Source organism: Eucyclogobius newberryi, unplaced genomic scaffold, assembly GCF_026437365.1.
Source record: "Eucyclogobius newberryi isolate DKJ021-1_F unplaced genomic scaffold, fEucNew1.0.hap1 SCAF_88, whole genome shotgun sequence".
In the NCBI taxonomy this organism is placed as follows: Eukaryota; Metazoa; Chordata; class Actinopteri; order Gobiiformes; family Gobiidae; genus Eucyclogobius; species Eucyclogobius newberryi.
The window spans coordinates 35,507-54,635 of NW_027316530.1; the positions used below are offsets into that span (position 1 = coordinate 35,507).

Below are 19,129 nucleotides of genomic sequence, written 5' to 3' on the forward strand. Positions count from 1 at the left end.
TGGAAAACAACTTAGAGTTATCAGTGTTTATTGTCCACCCACAGTGCAAGGAAGACTTAAAACCTTGGAACTTTTACAGACTTTAATTTTTTGCAAATATGAAGTTGTCATTGGGGGTGACTTTAACTGCATCTTGACTAGAACAGACAGATTGACAAAACGAGCTACTACGGCAAAACTAGATGCCAGCTCACACGCTTTGGCGAATTTAATAAGAGACTGTCATTTGAAAGACTGTGCGGAAAGTTTAGGGTCAAAACCAGACTTTACGTGGTCTAATGGCAAATCCTTCTCACGTATTGATCTTACCCTGGTGTCCCGAGGCCTTCTCCCCCTTAAATGTTGGAGAACACCAGTTGTCTTTTCAGATCACTTTAAGCTAACCACCGTGATAGACATTAAAGGAGGGTTGAAACGCCATACGGGCCCGTGGAAATTAAATATTGCTTTATTACAGAACAAATACATAGTAGAAAAATTAAAAGGAAAATTTGAACAATGGAAAACCCTACGAGATCTCCATAACTCCTGTGGAGACTGGTGGGAAGATATTAAATCCAGGACAAAATCCTTCTTCATGTCAGAGAGTAAAACACTGGCCGCTAGAAAGAGAATGTTTTATTCTAGACTTCAAAGAAAACTTCAAAACTACTATAAACTGGCACAAAACGGCTTTGACATGCAACAAGAGATTGTCACACTAAAAGCAAAACTATGTGAACTAATGAGGGAGAAGAGTAAAAGTATCCTCCTGAGAAGCAGGATCCAACATCTAGAGGAAAATGAGAAATGTTCCCGGTACTTTTTCCAAAAAATAGCAAAAGCAAAGCACCATATAACATCTGTCTATGATCAGGAAGGAAAAGAAGAGAAGGACATGGAAAAAATCATTCACATTATTAGGTCCTTTTTTGCCAATCTCTATCAGGACACACTGGTGTCTAGCAAAATGATGGACACTTTTCTTTCTAAGACTACTGGAAAACTTAGTACTTCAGTGAAGGAATCCTTAGACAAAAATATAACATTGGCAGAACTGACAAAAGCCATTACAAGTATGAAAGACAATAAAACTCCAGGCTTGGATGGTCTCCCCAAAGAGTTTTACGTTACCTTTTGGGAGCAGCTGAAACTCCCCCTTTTGGAGATGTACAACGAAAGTCTTGGCAAAGGAGCGTTGCCATCATCATTGAGACGGGGGGCAATCTCCCTCCTTCACAAAAAAGGACAAAAACAGAATCTACAGAACTGGAGACCACTAACCCTTCTAGGTGTCGATGTAAAAATACTGGCCAAGGTTTTATTTTTACGAACTCAACCCATCGTTGGTGACCTGGTGGAGAGTGAACAAACATGTGGAGTACAAGGACGGACAATGACAGATAGCCTAGCCCTGGTGAGAGACACGTATCTCCTCTGTAAAGAACGTAACAGCCCCCTATGTATACTAAGTTTGGACCTCGAAAAAGCTTTTGATAGCATAAGCCACGATTATATAAAAGCAGTGTTGAAACATTTTGGTTTTGGAGAAAATTTTAGACGGTGGGTTAACCTCTTGTACACTGACTGCCATAGTGTGGTAATAGTTAATGGACAACAAACAAATGCTATGGATATCCGGGCTGGGGTCAGACAAGGGTGCCCCTTGTCACCCACATTATTTATTTTAGCAATAGAACCGCTAGTTTGTGCCCTTAGAAGGAACAATGACATAAAAGGAATTTTTGTGCCAGGAAGTGAAAATAGACAGGCAAAAATATCAGTTTATATGGATGATATCACTTTGTTACTTTCAGACAATAAATCTATAGGAGAAGCCTTAAAGGTCTGTGAAAACTTTACTCTCGCTGCAAGCACAAGGGTTAATAAGAACAAAACCAAAATACTTTATTTGAATTGGAAAGAGAAATACGAAAATATAGACCTGATTAAAAATAAAGACACAATTAAAGTCTTGGGAATTCAGATAGGAAAAGACATGGAAGTAAAAAACTGGGAGTCAAAGCTACCCAAATTGACAGCTAATTTAAGAGCATGGCAAGATAGGGAGCTTACATTTACTGGGAAAGTCTTAATTGTGAACTCGGTACTGTTGGCTTCAGTGAATAATCTGGCGACTGTGTTTCCTGCCCCCTATCGGATACTTAAGACTCTGAAGAAGATGTTGTTCCAGTTTATCTGGGGGGGGAAATCAGAGAGACTCAAACGAAATATAATGCATCGCCTCCCACTGTGCGGGGGTATCGGGGTGCCATTAATCGAGGCAAAATTTGAAGCAATGTTCTTGGCCCCAATTTTAAAGGCAGTCCTTCTACCAGAAAGGGAAATTTTGTGGCACTATTTTGCAAAATTGTGGGTGGGTAGAAAAGTTTTAATCACATGGGGAAAAAGACCATCAATGGATGTCCCCCACGCCGAGATTTGCCCATCAGTCTACAAACATGTGCTTGAGAACTTATCCAAAGGACTTAGCCAGGTACCATCGACAGAACTGACAAGGAGAAAAATAGAACAAAAACTGTCCGTAGATTTGGAGAAACTTACCCCGGTAGATCTTTTATCGGCACAAGAGAGCAAAAGGGCATGGGAAAATATACATTTTCAAAAACTTACGAACAGACACAGAGATTTGGCCTGGCAAATTGGCCATAAATGTTTGCCAACCCGAGAGTTCCTTTTTAAAAGACACTTTACACCAAGCCCAAGATGCCCGAGACCCTTTTGTGGCAGTGAGGAAACTCATTTACACGTTTTTTGGACATGCCCTTTTGCTGTGAATGCCTGGGTAACAGTATCCCCATGGCTGAAAAATGTTGGGAAAATTCCATCAAGTTATAACAATATTGCCTATGGTGAAACTGCAAAATTCCAAAATAAGGAGAGGTGGTGGATTATAGTTAATTGTATAAAAGAAGCTATCTGGAAATCAAGGAATGTATTGACTTTTAAAAACTATCAAATGTCAGAAATGTTGTTGATGAAATGTGTTATGAATATTTTTAAAGATTATGTTTTAAGAGATTTAGTGGAAGGAAAGAGAGAAGAAATAATCAATTTATGGAAAATTCCAAACTCTTTTAAAGACTTGCTGTATTCATAGTTTTGGTAAATAATGTGTAATTGTATTGACTTTTGTAAACTGTGTTTAAAAGATGTGTTTTAAGTGTGGAAAGTATTTTGAAAGAAATTTATTGCTATGAAATAATAAAAACCGCCTGAAAAGTGAAAAGTGCCTTTTACTAAAGATTTCCGTGGAGAGGGACAACAAGAGATCTTTCCAATTTTTTGATGCCCTGCTTCAATGCGGGGCTTTTCTACCTATGTCTAAAGCAAGCAAGCGGTCATCCTCCAAGAGCAAAGGTTGTGTCTTGTCGGCCTTTAAACATGCCCTTGCGTACCCTCCGTTTGGCATCCCGTGTTCAAGAACTTTAAAAGTAAAAAAGAGTGCTTAGAACGCACAGACTTGCGTGTGTATCGCTGCCGTTTAACCTGGGGCTCAATCGTCGGGTGGAAGCTGGTCCATGCAAATGGCCGGAAGGACCATGCTGCCACATTGCCTCTTCCAGGGCCTGGGCCTTGGCTCGGAGCGGAGCAACTCATACTTACCTGGCAGGGGCGACACCATGATCAGGAAGGTGGTTCACCCAGGGCGAGGCTCGTCCATTGCACAAACAGGATGTGCTGACCCCTGTGAATTCCCCAAATGTGGGAATCTCAACTGCATAATTTCTGGTAGTGGGGGACTGCGTTCGCGCTCTCCCCTCTTGTTTTTTGTCAGAGGAAAAAAAAAACAACCCAAAGGGTCGTTTCCATGTACGCCGCTCGCGCTCCGGCCCCTCCGCTGGGCGCTTTGCGCGGGCGCCGCTTTGGACCGTTGACGGGAGGGTCAGCGTGGGGAGAGCTCACTGCTCCCCGAACCCATTGTGGGCATCGCTTCTCGGCCTTTTGGCTAAGATCAAGTGTAGTATCTGTTCTTATCAGTTTAATATCTGATACGTCCCCTACCCGGGGACCGTATATTAAATTGATTTTTGGACCAGGGAGATGGAATTTGGGGCTTGCTCCGTCCACTCCACGCATCGGCTCGCTATTGCAGTACCTCCGAGAACGGTGCACCTCCTCTCTCAGGTTAAAAAAAGTCATTCAGTTTGTTTTCGCCGTCACGTTACATGCAAATGTGCCATCATACCCTCATGTTAAACGCTTCCTTGCCGTTTGTCTGCTCCGGAAGTGGACAAAAATTCTCGGAGACGTTTTGAGTGGAAGGGCTGGATATTTCAAATCTCCCGCCAAAAGCCCTGACTGGAGAAGAGGGGGAGGGAAGGTGAAGTATCTGTTCCTAAACCCAACCCCCTTGGGAGGTAGCCCATTCCACGTAAACCCTTGTGCAAAATAGGCCACCTTTGGAATTTGAGTGGCCCCTTTGTGAAGTACAGTACATGTGACTAGTTGTTTTTTTTTTTTTTGGGGGGGGGTCAAACGCAACACCGACTTTCAAACCCATCCTCGACAAGTAAAGTCTTCGCATGAGGGCGTGCTTCTGCCCGGTTTCGAGCCGGGGACCTTTTGCGTGTGAGGCAAACGTGATAACCGCTACACTACAGAAGCGATAGTGTAGCGCAGGTACGTTGGTGGGACAAGTCCTCAGCGTCAGTGCAACGCTTTCGTGCTCGGTAAAACGCACTTTCTCTCCCCGTCTGGGAATTGAAGCCAGGTCTTCAGCGTGACAAGCGGAGATACTGTCCACTATACTAACGAGGACATATGGGGCTGCAGGGGGGCCCCTTTTTTTTTTTTTTTTTTTTTGGGCGTGTGTGTCGGTGTCTTTTTCCCCCGATCTCTGTGATGAAAAGTTTGAAGGACTACGCCGACAATTCCGCCGCTCCTCCCTCTTTTCTAGGAATAAACCATCGAGTTTGGAATGAACCGTGTCAAAGATTGAAGCAAACATAAAAGGAGGCTTTGTTTCTGCCCGGTTTCGAGCCGAGGACCTTTCGCGCATTAGGCGAACGTGATAACCGCTACACTACAGAAACGACGTGCGAGCCTGTCGTGTCCCTTTTGCCGCGCGACCGCCGATGCAAATGAGCGCGTGAACAGAAGTACACTGCCCGTGATGAAGCCCCGTGTGCCCTCAAGTACTTGACGCCGTGTGGCGCTGCAACGTGGCACTCTTGTTTCTCTTCAGGGCGTATAAATCTTTCGCCTTTTACTAAAGATTTCCGTGGAGAGGGACAACAAGAGATCTTTCCAATTTTTTGATGCCCTGCTTCAATGCGGGGCTTTTCTACCTATGTCTAAAGCAAGCAAGCGGTCATCCTCCAAGAGCAAAGGTTGTGTCTTGTCGGCCTTTAAACATGCCCTTGCGTACCCTCCGTTTGGCATCCCGTGTTCAAGAACTTTAAAAGTAAAAAAGAGTGCTTAGAACGCACAGACTTGCGTGTGTATCGCTGCCGTTTAACCTGGGGCTCAATCGTCGGGTGGAAGCTGGTCCATGCAAATGGCCGGAAGGACCATGCTGCCACATTGCCTCTTCCAGGGCCTGGGCCTTGGCTCGGAGCGGAGCAACTCATACTTACCTGGCAGGGGCGACACCATGATCAGGAAGGTGGTTCACCCAGGGCGAGGCTCGTCCATTGCACAAACAGGATGTGCTGACCCCTGTGAATTCCCCAAATGTGGGAATCTCAACTGCATAATTTCTGGTAGTGGGGGACTGCGTTCGCGCTCTCCCCTCTTGTTTTTTGTCAGAGGAAAAAAAAAAAAACCCAAAGGGTCGTTTCCATGTACGCCGCTCGCGCTCCGGCCCCTCCGCCGGGCGCTTTGCGCGGGCGCCGCTTTGGACCGTTGACGGGAGGGTCAGCGTGGGGAGAGCTCACTGCTCCCCGAACCCATTGTGGGCATCGCTTCTCGGCCTTTTGGCTAAGATCAAGTGTAGTATCTGTTCTTATCAGTTTAATATCTGATACGTCCCCTACCCGGGGACCGTATATTAAATTGATTTTTGGACCAGGGAGATGGAATTTGGGGCTTGCTCCGTCCACTCCACGCATCGGCTCGGTATTGCAGTACCTCCGAGAACGGTGCACCTCCTCTCTCAGGTTAAAAAAAGTCATTCAGTTTGTTTTCGCCGTCACGTTACATGCAAATGTGCCATCATACCCTCATGTTAAACGCTTCCTTGCCGTTTGTCTGCTCCGGAAGTGGACAAAAATTCTCGGAGACGTTTTGAGTGGAAGGGCTGGATATTTCAAATCTCCCGCCAAAAGCCCTGACTGGAGAAGAGGGGGAGGGAAGGTGAAGTATCTGTTCCTAAACCCAACCCCCTTGGGAGGTAGCCCATTCCACGTAAACCCTTGTGCAAAATAGGCCACCTTTGGAATTTGAGTGGCCCCTTTGTGAAGTACAGTACATGTGACTAGTTGTTTTTTTTTTTTTTGGGGGGGGGTCAAACGCAACACCGACTTTCAAACCCATCCTCGACAAGTAAAGTCTTCGCATGAGGGCGTGCTTCTGCCCGGTTTCGAGCCGGGGACCTTTTGCGTGTGAGGCAAACGTGATAACCGCTACACTACAGAAGCGATAGTGTAGCGCAGGTACGTTGGTGGGACAAGTCCTCAGCGTCAGTGCAACGCTTTCGTGCTGGGTAAAACGCACTTTCTCTCCCCGTCTGGGAATCGAACCCAGGTCTTCCGCGTGACAAGCGGAGATACTGTCCACTATACTAACGAGGACATATGGGGCTGCAGGGGGGGCCCTTTTTTTTTTTTTATTTTGGGCGTGTGTGTCGGTGTCTTTTTCCCCCGATCTCTGTGATGAAAAGTTTGAAGGACTACGCCGACAATTCCGCCGCTCCTCCCTCTTTTCTAGGAATAAACCATCGAGTTTGGAATGAACCGTGTCAAAGATTGAAGCAAACATAAAAGGAGGCTTTGTTTCTGCCCGGTTTCGAGCCGAGGACCTTTCGCGCGTTAGGCGAACGTGATAACCGCTACACTACAGAAACGACGTGCGAGCCTGTCGTGTCCCTTTTGCCGCGCGACCGCCGATGCAAATGAGCGCGTGAACAGAAGTACACTGCCCGTGATGAAGCCCCGTGTGCCCTCAAGTACTGGACGCCGTGTGGCGCTGCAACGTGGCACTCTTGTTTCTCTTCAGAGCGTATAAATCTTTCGCCTTTTACTAAAAAGATCACAAGTGTTGGGGCTGTGCGGAGTATGGAGCACAACACTTTAAGCGACGTGCTCCAACATCGGCAGATGAGGAAATGGCAGCAGCTTCGCACGGCCCCCGGCGGAATGCACTCCGCTTCGAACTACTGGGAGAACTGGAAATGGATCGATTGACCTTCAGCAGACGCCTTTTGCAAAAAGAACTGGCTGTAACAACGAATCAACTGGACTTTATATTTGCCTTTCCTGGCAAAAAGATTTTTGAAGTCGTTTTCACCACAACGAAGCATCTGGAGACATGTTTGGAGTTGTACGAGAGGAAGAAAACATCCACCACTGTCTTCCAGCAGGTGAACGTTACTCCTCTCACTGATTTGGATAAAAAAACTGTCCATATCGTTATCTATTCAGAAAAAGTGAGACTGGATGATGTCAAGACATGGGCCTCTTTCTTCTGCGATGTCCTAAAAGCAACAGAGGTTGTAGACATCGATGGCATTAAAACAGGAACCAAGCGGCTGGAAGTGAAGTTAAGAAGAACTAACGGGGAACTTCAACATCTCCCTAACTCCATTCAACTGGGGGCTTTCCGAGGCTCTGTCTTTTATCCGGGGCAGCCACGGAAATGCAGAAGATGCGGCAGCCTTGATCACCTGGCAGCAGGGTGCAATGTAGCCCAATGCAGAAAGTGCAAATCCCTGGATCATCCCACATCACTATGCACAGTTTCAGTTAAATGCAACCTGTGTTCGGCGGACACCCATCTCTTTAAGGACTGCCCACAAGCCTATGCTAATAGAGTGAAAGGGAATACAGTGACAACATCAGTATCATGCCAAGATGACCCGGATCCCTATTCCCAACTCTTTGATGAGAATCCCGTGTCACAAGACAGAATGGACAAGGCAGATGGACCGGACAACTCTCCAAAAGAACCACCCACAGTGAGACTTCAGGATGTCCCCAAAACTCTACAGGATGCAGAAGGGGTCTTCGACGCCCTGTTGGCCAGCCTCCCCCCCTTCCAGGAGGAGGGCACACAGGGGGAACCTGCACCGCAAGAGGATAGTCAAGATGGTTTAGCAGCAACAGCTGAAACCTTTCTTCCGGACACTCAAGTGGAATTTTTGGAACGGCAGGGGGCGGTAAAACGCCTTCAGAACACGTCAAGTGAGGAATCTTTCCACCTAGAGCAGTCTGAAAAGGTATGGCCACCTGCCTCGTCTCCCTCCACCGAATTCCTTGACCATACTAGCGTGAACACGTTTACAGTTGTGACAAAAATAAAATCGGCGGAAGGCCCCCCAAATCCACAAAAGAAAAAAAGGAAGGGTCACAGAACACAAGGAGAAAATGGTTTAGTGGTAAACTCCTCCAACTATTAATATGACCTCTCTCTCAGTAGTCACAATTAATACAAGAGGCTTGAATGAATTGTTAAAGTGCCAGACAGTTTTCAATGAACTGCATAATGGAATTGGAGATATTTTCTGTCTCCAAGAATGTAATATACCTTTTAAAGATAGTTATAGAGATTATGAAAGTAGATGGCCTCATGGACAATCCTTTTGGTCTGGAGATAATGAAAACAAGAACTCTGGGGTAGCCATCTTGCTCCGAGGTCACCATTTTAATATAAACAGAGTCCAGAGAATAAGTGATGGAAGAATACTCTCTGTAGACTTAGATCAAAATGGAAAACAACTTAGAGTTATCAGTGTTTATTGTCCACCCACAGTGCAAGGAAGACTTAAAACCTTGGAACTTTTACAGACTTTATTTTTTTGCAAATATGAAGTTGTCATTGGGGGTGACTTTAACTGCATCTTGACTAGAACAGACAGATTGACAAAACGAGCTACTACGGCAAAACTAGATGCCAGCTCACACGCTTTGGCGAATTTAATAAGAGACTGTCATTTGAAAGACTGTGCGGAAAGTTTAGGGTCAAAACCAGACTTTACGTGGTCTAATGGCAAATCCTTCTCACGTATTGATCTTACCCTGGTGTCCCGAGGCCTTCTCCCCCTTAAATGTTGGAGAACACCAGTTGTCTTTTCAGATCACTTTAAGCTAACCACCGTGATAGACATTAAAGGAGGGTTGAAACGCCATACGGGCCCGTGGAAATTAAATATTGCTTTATTACAGAACAAATACATAGTAGAAAAATTAAAAGGAAAATTTGAACAATGGAAAACCCTACGAGATCTCCATAACTCCTGTGGAGACTGGTGGGAAGATATTAAATCCAGGACAAAATCCTTCTTCATGTCAGAGAGTAAAACACTGGCCGCTAGAAAGAGAATGTTTTATTCTAGACTTCAAAGAAAACTTCAAAACTACTATAAACTGGCACAAAACGGCTTTGACATGCAACAAGAGATTGTCACACTAAAAGCAAAACTATGTGAACTAATGAGGGAGAAGAGTAAAAGTATCCTCCTGAGAAGCAGGATCCAACATCTAGAGGAAAATGAGAAATGTTCCCGGTACTTTTTCCAAAAAATAGCAAAAGCAAAGCACCATATAACATCTGTCTATGATCAGGAAGGAAAAGAAGAGAAGGACATGGAAAAAATCATTCACATTATTAGGTCCTTTTTTGCCAATCTCTATCAGGACACACTGGTGTCTAGCAAAATGATGGACACTTTTCTTTCTAAGACTACTGGAAAACTTAGTACTTCAGTGAAGGAATCCTTAGACAAAAATATAACATTGGCAGAACTGACAAAAGCCATTACAAGTATGAAAGACAATAAAACTCCAGGCTTGGATGGTCTCCCCAAAGAGTTTTACGTTACCTTTTGGGAGCAGCTGAAACTCCCCCTTTTGGAGATGTACAACGAAAGTCTTGGCAAAGGAGCGTTGCCATCATCATTGAGACGGGGGGCAATCTCCCTCCTTCACAAAAAAGGACAAAAACAGAATCTACAGAACTGGAGACCACTAACCCTTCTAGGTGTCGATGTAAAAATACTGGCCAAGGTTTTATTTTTACGAACTCAACCCATCGTTGGTGACCTGGTGGAGAGTGAACAAACATGTGGAGTACAAGGACGGACAATGACAGATAGCCTAGCCCTGGTGAGAGACACGTATCTCCTCTGTAAAGAACGTAACAGCCCCCTATGTATACTAAGTTTGGACCTCGAAAAAGCTTTTGATAGCATAAGCCACGATTATATAAAAGCAGTGTTGAAACATTTTGGTTTTGGAGAAAATTTTAGACGGTGGGTTAACCTCTTGTACACTGACTGCCATAGTGTGGTAATAGTTAATGGACAACAAACAAATGCTATAGATATCCGGGCTGGGGTCAGACAAGGGTGCCCCTTGTCACCCACATTATTTATTTTAGCAATAGAACCGCTAGTTTGTGCCCTTAGAAGGAACAATGACATAAAAGGAATTTTTGTGCCAGGAAGTGAAAATAGACAGGCAAAAATATCAGTTTATATGGATGATATCACTTTGTTACTTTCAGACAATAAATCTATAGGAGAAGCCTTAAAGGTCTGTGAAAACTTTACTCTCGCTGCAAGCACAAGGGTTAATAAGAACAAAACCAAAATACTTTATTTGAATTGGAAAGAGAAATACGAAAATATAGACCTGATTAAAAATAAAGACACAATTAAAGTCTTGGGAATTCAGATAGGAAAAGACATGGAAGTAAAAAACTGGGAGTCAAAGCTACCCAAATTGACAGCCAATTTAAGAGCATGGCAAGATAGGGAGCTTACATTTACTGGGAAAGTCTTAATTGTGAACTCGGTACTGTTGGCTTCAGTGAATAATCTGGCGACTGTGTTTCCTGCCCCCTATCGGATACTTAAGACTCTGAAGAAGATGTTGTTCCAGTTTATCTGGGGGGGGGAAATCAGAGAGACTCAAACGAAATATAATGCATCGCCTCCCACTGTGCGGGGGTATCGGGGTGCCATTAATCGAGGCAAAATTTGAAGCAATGTTCTTGGCCCCAATTTTAAAGGCAGTCCTTCTACCAGAAAGGGAAATTTTGTGGCACTATTTTGCAAAATTGTGGGTGGGTAGAAAAGTTTTAATCACATGGGGAAAAAGACCATCAATGGATGTCCCCCACGCCGAGATTTGCCCATCAGTCTACAAACATGTGCTTGAGAACTTATCCAAAGGACTTAGCCAGGTACCATCGACAGAACTGACAAGGAGAAAAATAGAACAAAAACTGTCCGTAGATTTGGAGAAACTTACCCCGGTAGATCTTTTATCGGCACAAGAGAGCAAAAGGGCATGGGAAAATATACATTTTCAAAAACTTACGAACAGACACAGAGATTTGGCCTGGCAAATTGGCCATAAATGTTTGCCAACCCGAGAGTTCCTTTTTAAAAGACACTTTACACCAAGCCCAAGATGCCCGAGACCCTTTTGTGGCAGTGAGGAAACTCATTTACACGTTTTTTGGACATGCCCTTTTGCTGTGAATGCCTGGGTAACAGTATCCCCATGGCTGAAAAATGTTGGGAAAATTCCATCAAGTTATAACAATATTGCCTATGGTGAAACTGCAAAATTCCAAAATAAGGAGAGGTGGTGGATTATAGTTAATTGTATAAAAGAAGCTATCTGGAAATCAAGGAATGTATTGACTTTTAAAAACTATCAAATGTCAGAAATGTTGTTGATGAAATGTGTTATGAATATTTTTAAAGATTATGTTTTAAGAGATTTAGTGGAAGGAAAGAGAGAAGAAATAATCAATTTATGGAAAATTCCAAACTCTTTTAAAGACTTGCTGTATTCATAGTTTTGGTAAATAATGTGTAATTGTATTGACTTTTGTAAACTGTGTTTAAAAGATTGAAGCAAACATAAAAGGAGGCTTTGTTTCTGCCCGGTTTCGAGCCGAGGACCTTTCGCGCGTTAGGCGAACGTGATAACTGCTACACTACAGAAACGACGCGCGGGCCTGTCGTGTCCCTTTTGCCGCGCGACCGCCGATGCAAATGAGCGCGTGAACAGAAGTACACTGCCCGTGATGAAGCCCCGTGTGCCCTCAAGTACTGGACGCCGTGTGGCGCTGCAACGTGGCACTCTTGTTTCTCTTCAGAGCGTATAAATCTTTCGCCTTTTCCTCCTATTTTTTAATAATAAAATAAAAACAATCAGAGATAAATTAGATGAAATTACCCCCGCTATTAGCCCTGAACTAGCCCAAGCTGTAAATCTAACGTCCCATATAAATCCACCTGTAAACCTAGAAAGGTTCACAGCTGTTGATCAAGCAGAGATAACTTCAGCCATTATGTCCTCTAAAAGCTCAACTTGTGTCCTAGACCCCATTCCAAGCAGACTCCTCAAAGACATTCTTCCCCTAATTATAGACCCTATTCTTAATATAATAAATACTTCACTCGAAAGTGGCTATGTTCCACAGTCCTTCAAACATGCAGTCATTAAACCTCTTCTGAAAAAGCCTAATCTAGATCCCGACCTATTGGTAAACTACAGACCTATTTCAAATCTTCCCTTCGTCTCTAAAATCCTTGAAAAAGTTGTAGTAAAACAGCTTTGTCGCCACCTGCAGGACAATAACTTATTTGAAGTTTTCCAGTCAGGGTTCAGAGCCCACCACAGCACTGAAACTGCACTAGTTAAAGTCACAAATGATTTGTTATTAGCCGCTGACGATGGACTGGTCTCAATCCTGGTTCTGTTGGACCTCAGCGCAGCGTTTGACACCATCGACCACAACATTCTACTGCAGAGGTTAGAATGTGATGTAGGTGTTGGAGGAACAGCCCTCAGCTGGTTTAAATCCTATCTATCTGATAGGTTCCAATTTGTTAATGTAAACCAGAGCTCCTCACCAAGCTCTAAAGTAATTTACGGTGTGCCACAGGGTTCGGTACTCGGTCCAATTCTGTTTACTCTTTATATGCTACCATTAGGCAACATTATCAGAAAGCATGACATTAACTTCCACTGCTATGCAGACGACACTCAGCTGTATTTATCAATGAAACCTGATCAGAGCGATCAAGTAGACAGACTTAGTACTTGTGTGAAGGAGATAAAAACCTGGATGACACTAAACTACCTGCTTCTTAACCCTGAAAAAACCGAGGTCATTGTGCTTGGCCCTAAGCATCTACGAGACGCTCTATCTGAGCAGATAGTCACACTGGACAATGTCAGTGTAGCCTCCAGTTCTACTGTAAGAAACCTTGGAGTCTTATTTGACCAGGAGCTCTCATTTAAAGCTCATATAAATCAAGCTTGTAAAACAGCCTATTTCCATTTGCGCAACATCGCCAAAATCAGAAGAATCCTGCCTAAAAGTGATGCCGAAAAACTTATCCATGCATTTGTAACGACTAGATTAGACTACTGTAACTCCCTGCTTGCAGCGTGTCCTAAAAGCTCCATAAAAAGCTTTCAACTGGTTCAAAATGCAGCAGCAAGATTACTAACAGGAACAAAAAGAAGAGAGCACATTACGCCAGTGCTGAAGTCTCTTCACTGGCTCCCCGTCGAGTCCAGAATCAAATTCAAAATTCTACTCTTGACCTACAAAGCCATAAATGACATGGCCCCATCCTACCTCAAAGATGCTATAGAACCATATCATCCAAACAGAGCTCTTCGCTCTCAGAATGCCGGCCTTCTGGTGGTGCCAAGAGTCTCTAAAAGTACTGTAGGAGGTAGAGCGTTTAGCTACCAAGCTCCTGTGTTATGGAATCAGCTCCCGACCCATGTTAAATATGCTGACACGGTCTCTTCATTTAAGTCCAGGCTTAAAACGTTCCTCTTCGAAATCGCTTATGGTCAGAGTAGTTAGGAACAGAAAGATAAACCCACAGCTTCAGCTACGCTGCCCTAGGAGTAACTTTGCTGGGGGAAGTATGACAGCTTGAGCACTATCCTCTTCTTCTGACTACTTATGCTATCAAACAATATTTATTTTTTAATTCCACTTGCAAACTGTTCACCGCCTTCTTTTTCTTTCTCTCACTCCTGAGGACCTGTGGACCCAGATGTCCCTCTCCTGGTGAAGTGGTCCCTGCCCCATGTGGACGGTCCCTCATCTGCCTGAAGAGTGGCTCCAGTTCGCCTCAGTCGGTCCCTCATCTGCCTGAAGAGTGGGTCCAGCTCGCCTCCGACGGTGCCTCATCCACCTGAAGAGTGGGTCCAGTTCGCCTCCGACGGTCCCTCATCTGCCTGAAGAGTGGGTCCTGCTCGACTCCGACGGTCCCTCATCTGCCTGAAGAGTGGGTCCAGTTCGCCTCAGTCGGTCCCTCATCTGCCTGAAGAGTGGGTCCAGCTCCAGTCTCCTCGTGTCCGTCTGTCCGTCTGTGAGAGTCGGATCTCTCCTTCACTGGAACTCCTCCAGGTTTCTACGCTTTTTTCCCAAAGAGGTTTTTTTTTTGTAGTTTTTCCTGGCCGAGAAGGAGAGTCTAAGGACAGAGGACCCTGGGACATCGTCCCTCGCCACCACAGACATTGTCTGACTTCATCGCCACCACAGACATTGTCTGACTCCATCGCCACCCCAGACATTGTCTGACTTCATCGCCACCACAGACATTGTTGATTCATTTCTCCCTGTGGCCCTCAGAGGCAACTGTTGTTGTGATTTTGGGCCTTACAAAAATAAATTGATTTGATTTGATGATTTGATGATAAAGATTTCCGTGGAGAGGGACAACAAGAGATCTTTCCAATTTTTTGATGCCCTGCTTCAATGCGGGGCTTTTCTACCTATGTCTAAAGCAAGCAAGCGGTCATCCTCCAAGAGCAAAGGTTGTGTCTTGTCGGCCTTTAAACATGCCCTTGCGTACCCTCCGTTTGGCATCCCGTGTTCAAGAACTTTAAAAGTAAAAAAGAGTGCTTAGAACGCACAGACTTGCGTGTGTATCGCTGCCGTTTAACCTGGGGCTCAATCGTCGGGTGGAAGCTGGTCCATGCAAATGGCCGGAAGGACCATGCTGCCACATTGCCTCTTCCAGGGCCTGGGCCTTGGCTCGGAGCGGAGCAGCTCATACTTACCTGGCAGGGGCGACACCATGATCAGGAAGGTGGTTCACCCAGGGCGAGGCTCGTCCATTGCACAAACAGGATGTGCTGACCCCTGTGAATTCCCCAAATGTGGGAATCTCAACTGCATAATTTCTGGTAGTGGGGGACTGCGTTCGCGCTCTCCTCTCTTGTTTTTTGTCAGAGGAAAAAAAAAAAAACTTAAAGGGTCGTTTCCATGTACGCCGCTCGCGCTCCGGCCCCTCCGCCGGGCGCTTTGCGCGGGCGCCGCTTTGGACCGTTGACGGGAGGGTCAGCGTGGGGAGAGCTCACTGCTCCCCGAACCCATTGTGGGCATCGCTTCTCGGCCTTTTGGCTAAGATCAAGTGTAGTATCTGTTCTTATCAGTTTAATATCTGATACGTCCCCTACCCGGGGGCCGTATATTAAATTGATTTTTGGACCAGGGAGATGGAATTTGGGGCTTGCTCCGTCCACTCCACGCATCGGCTCGGTATTGCAGTACCTCCGAGAACGGTGCACCTCCTCTCTCAGGTTAAAAAAAGTCATTCAGTTTGTTTTCGCCGTCACGTTACATGCAAATGTGCCATCATACCCTCATGTTAAACGCTTCCTTGCCGTTTGTCTGCTCCGGAAGTGGACAAAAATTCTCGGAGACGTTTTGAGTGGAAGGGCTGGATATTTCAAATCTCCCGCCAAAAGCCCTGACTGGAGAAGAGGGGGAGGGAAGGTGAAGTATCTGTTCCTAAACCCAACCCCCTTGGGAGGTAGCCCATTCCACGTAAACCCTTGTGCAAAATAGGCCACCTTTGGAATTTGAGTGGCCCCTTTGTGAAGTACAGTACATGTGACTAGTTGTTTTGTTTTTTTTTGGGGGGGGGTCAAACGCAACACCGACTTTCAAACCCATCCTCGACAAGTAAAGTCTTGGCATGAGGGCGTGCTTCTGCCCGGTTTCGAGCCGGGGACCTTTTGCGTGTGAGGCAAACATGATAACCGCTACACTACAGAAGCGATAGTGTAGCGCAGGTACGTTGGTGGGACAAGTCCTCAGCGTCAGTGCAACGCTTTCGTGCTGAGTAAAACGCACTTTCTCTCCCCGTCTGGGAATCGAACCAAGGTCTTCCGCGTGACAAGCGGAGATACTGTCCACTATACTAACGAGGACATATGGGGCTGCAGGGGGGCCCCTTTTTTTTTTTTTTTTTTTTGGGCGTGTGTGTCGGTGTCTTTTTCCCCCGATCTCTGTGATGAAAAGTTTGAAGGACTACGCCGACAATTCCGCCGCTCCTCCCTCTTTTCTAGGAATAAACCATCGAGTTTGGAATGAACCGTGTCAAAGATTGAAGCAAACATAAAAGGAGGCTTTGTTTCTGCCCAGTTTCGAGCCGAGGACCTTTCGCGCGTTAGGCGAACGTGATAACCGCTACACTACAGAAACGGCGTGCGAGCCTGTCGTGTCCCTTTTGCCGCGCGACCGCCGATGCAAATGAGCGCGTGAACAGAAGTACACTGCCCGTGATGAAGCCCCGTGTGCCCTCAAGTACTGGACGCCGTGTGGCGCTGCAACGTGGCACTCTTGTTTCTCTTCAGAGCGTATAAATCTTTCGCCTTTTACTAAAAAGATCACAAGTGTTGGGGCTGTGCGGTGTATGGAGCACAACACTTTAAGCGACGTGATCCAACATCGGCAGATGAGGAAATGGCAGCAGCTTCGCACGGCCCCCGGCGGAATGCACTCCGCTTCGAACTACTGGGAGAACTGGAAATGGATCGATTGACCTTCAGCAGACGCCTTTTGCAAAAAGAACTGGCTGTAACAACGAATCAACTGGACTTTATATTTGCCTTTCCTGGCAAAAAGATTTTTGAAGTCGTTTTCACCACAACGAAGCATCTGGAGACATGTTTGGAGTTGTACGAGAGGAAGAAAACATCCACCACTGTCTTCCAGCAGGTGAACGTTACTCCTCTCACTGATTTGGATAAAAAAACTGTCCATATCGTTATCTATTCAGAAAAAGTGAGACTGGATGATGTCAAGACATGGGCCTCTTTCTTCTGCGATGTCCTAAAAGCAACAGAGGTTGTAGACATCGATGGCATTAAAACAGGAACCAAGCGGCTGGAAGTGAAGTTAAGAAGAACTAACGGGGAACTTCAACATCTCCCTAACTCCATTCAACTGGGGGCTTTCCGAGGCTCTGTCTTTTATCCGGGGCAGCCACGGAAATGCAGAAGATGCGGCAGCCTTGATCACCTGGCAGCAGGGTGCAATGTAGCCCAATGCAGAAAGTGCAAATCCCTGGATCATCCCACATCACTATGCACAGTTTCAGTTAAATGCAACCTGTGTTCGGCGGACACCCATCTCTTTAAGGACTGCCCACAAGCCTATGCTAATAGAGTGAAAGGGAATACAGTGACAACATCAGTATCATGCCAAGATGACCCGGATCCCTATTCCCAACTCTTTGATGAGAATCCCGTGTCACAAGACAGAATGGACAAGGCAGATGGACCGGACAACTCTCCAAAAGAACCACCCACAGTGAGACTTCAGGATGTCCCCAAAACTCTACAGGATGCAGAAGGGGTCTTCGACGCCCTGTTGGCCAGCCTCCCCCCCTTCCAGGAGGAGGGCACACAGGGGGAACCTGCACCGCAAGAGGATAGTCAAGATGGTTTAGCAGCAACAGCTGAAACCTTTCTTCCGGACACTCAAGTGGAATTTTTGGAACGGCAGGGGGCGGTAAAACGCCTTCAGAACACGTCAAGTGAGGAATCTTTCCACCTAGAGCAGTCTGAAAAGGTATGGCCACCTGCCTCGTCTCCCTCCACCGAATTCCTTGACCATACTAGCGTGAACACGTTTACAGTTGTGACAAAAATAAAATCGGCGGAAGGCCCCCCAAATCCACAAAAGAAAAAAAGGAAGGGTCACAGAACACAAGGAGAAAATGGTTTAGTGGTAAACTCCTCCAACTATTAATATGACCTCTCTCTCAGTAGTCACAATTAATACAAGAGGCTTGAATGAATTGTTAAAGTGCCAGACAGTTTTCAATGAACTGCATAATGGAATTGGAGATATTTTCTGTCTCCAAGAATGTAATATACCTTTTAAAGATAGTTATAGAGATTATGAAAGTAGATGGCCTCATGGACAATCCTTTTGGTCTGGAGATAATGAAAACAAGAACTCTGGGGTAGCCATCTTGCTCCGAGGTCACCATTTTAATATAAACAGAGTCCAGAGAATAAGTGATGGAAGAATACTCTCTGTAGACTTAGATCAAAATGGAAAACAACTTAGAGTTATCAGTGTTTATTGTCCACCCACAGTGCAAGGAAGACTTAAAACCTTGGAACTTTTACAGACTTTAATTTTTTGCAAATATGAAGTTGTCATTGGGGGTGACTTTAACTGCATCTTGACTAGAACAGACAGATTGACAAAACGAGCTACTACGGCAAAACTAGATGCCAGCTCACACGCTTTGGCGAATTTAATAAGAGACTGTCATTTGAAAGACTGTGCGGAAAGTTTAGGGTCAAAACCAGACTTTACGTGGTCTAATGGCAAATCCTTCTCACGTATTGATCTTACCCTGGTGTCCCGAGGCCTTCTCCCCCTTAAATGTTGGAGAACACCAGTTGTCTTTTCAGATCACTTTAAGCTAACCACCGTGATAGACATTAAAGGAGGGTTGAAACGCCATACGGGCCCGTGGAAATTAAATATTGCTTTATTACAGAACAAATACATAGTAGAAAAATTAAAAGGAAAATTTGAACAATGGAAAACCCTACGAGATCTCCATAACTCCTGTGGAGACTGGTGGGAAGATATTAAATCCAGGACAAAATCCTTCTTCATGTCAGAGAGTAAAACACTGGCCGCTAGAAAGAGAATGTTTTATTCTAGACTT

At 45.2% G+C, this 19,129-nt stretch overlaps 10 non-coding genes across 10 annotated transcripts; 7 read left to right on the forward strand and 3 right to left on the reverse strand.

Annotated features, from left to right (window-relative positions):
- The first annotated feature begins 3,598 nt into the window (after positions 1-3,598).
- LOC140353241 (U1 spliceosomal RNA) lies at positions 3,599-3,764 on the forward strand. Its single transcript, XR_011925879.1, has one exon. It is a non-coding gene; the product is annotated as a U1 spliceosomal RNA (small nuclear RNA).
- Positions 3,765-3,929: 165 nt separating this feature from the next.
- LOC140353275 (U2 spliceosomal RNA) lies at positions 3,930-4,121 on the forward strand. Its single transcript, XR_011925912.1, has one exon. It is a non-coding gene; the product is annotated as a U2 spliceosomal RNA (small nuclear RNA).
- A 414-nt stretch (positions 4,122-4,535) lies between these two features.
- trnav-cac (transfer RNA valine (anticodon CAC)) lies at positions 4,536-4,608 on the reverse strand. The gene has a single exon. It is a non-coding gene; the product is annotated as a tRNA-Val (tRNA).
- A 562-nt stretch (positions 4,609-5,170) lies between these two features.
- Positions 5,171-5,284, forward strand: LOC140353233 (U5 spliceosomal RNA). Its single transcript, XR_011925871.1, has one exon. It is a non-coding gene; the product is annotated as a U5 spliceosomal RNA (small nuclear RNA).
- A 287-nt stretch (positions 5,285-5,571) lies between these two features.
- LOC140353242 (U1 spliceosomal RNA) lies at positions 5,572-5,737 on the forward strand. The gene has a single exon (XR_011925880.1). It is a non-coding gene; the product is annotated as a U1 spliceosomal RNA (small nuclear RNA).
- A 165-nt stretch (positions 5,738-5,902) lies between these two features.
- Positions 5,903-6,094, forward strand: LOC140353264 (U2 spliceosomal RNA). Its single transcript, XR_011925902.1, has one exon. It is a non-coding gene; the product is annotated as a U2 spliceosomal RNA (small nuclear RNA).
- Positions 6,095-6,508: 414 nt separating this feature from the next.
- trnav-cac (transfer RNA valine (anticodon CAC)) lies at positions 6,509-6,581 on the reverse strand. Its single transcript has one exon. It is a non-coding gene; the product is annotated as a tRNA-Val (tRNA).
- Positions 6,582-6,933: 352 nt separating this feature from the next.
- trnav-aac (transfer RNA valine (anticodon AAC)) lies at positions 6,934-7,006 on the reverse strand. The gene has a single exon. It is a non-coding gene; the product is annotated as a tRNA-Val (tRNA).
- Positions 7,007-15,201: 8,195 nt separating this feature from the next.
- Positions 15,202-15,367, forward strand: LOC140353252 (U1 spliceosomal RNA). Its single transcript, XR_011925890.1, has one exon. It is a non-coding gene; the product is annotated as a U1 spliceosomal RNA (small nuclear RNA).
- Positions 15,368-15,532: 165 nt separating this feature from the next.
- Positions 15,533-15,724, forward strand: LOC140353269 (U2 spliceosomal RNA). The gene has a single exon (XR_011925906.1). It is a non-coding gene; the product is annotated as a U2 spliceosomal RNA (small nuclear RNA).
- The last annotated feature ends 3,405 nt before the right edge of the window (positions 15,725-19,129 follow it).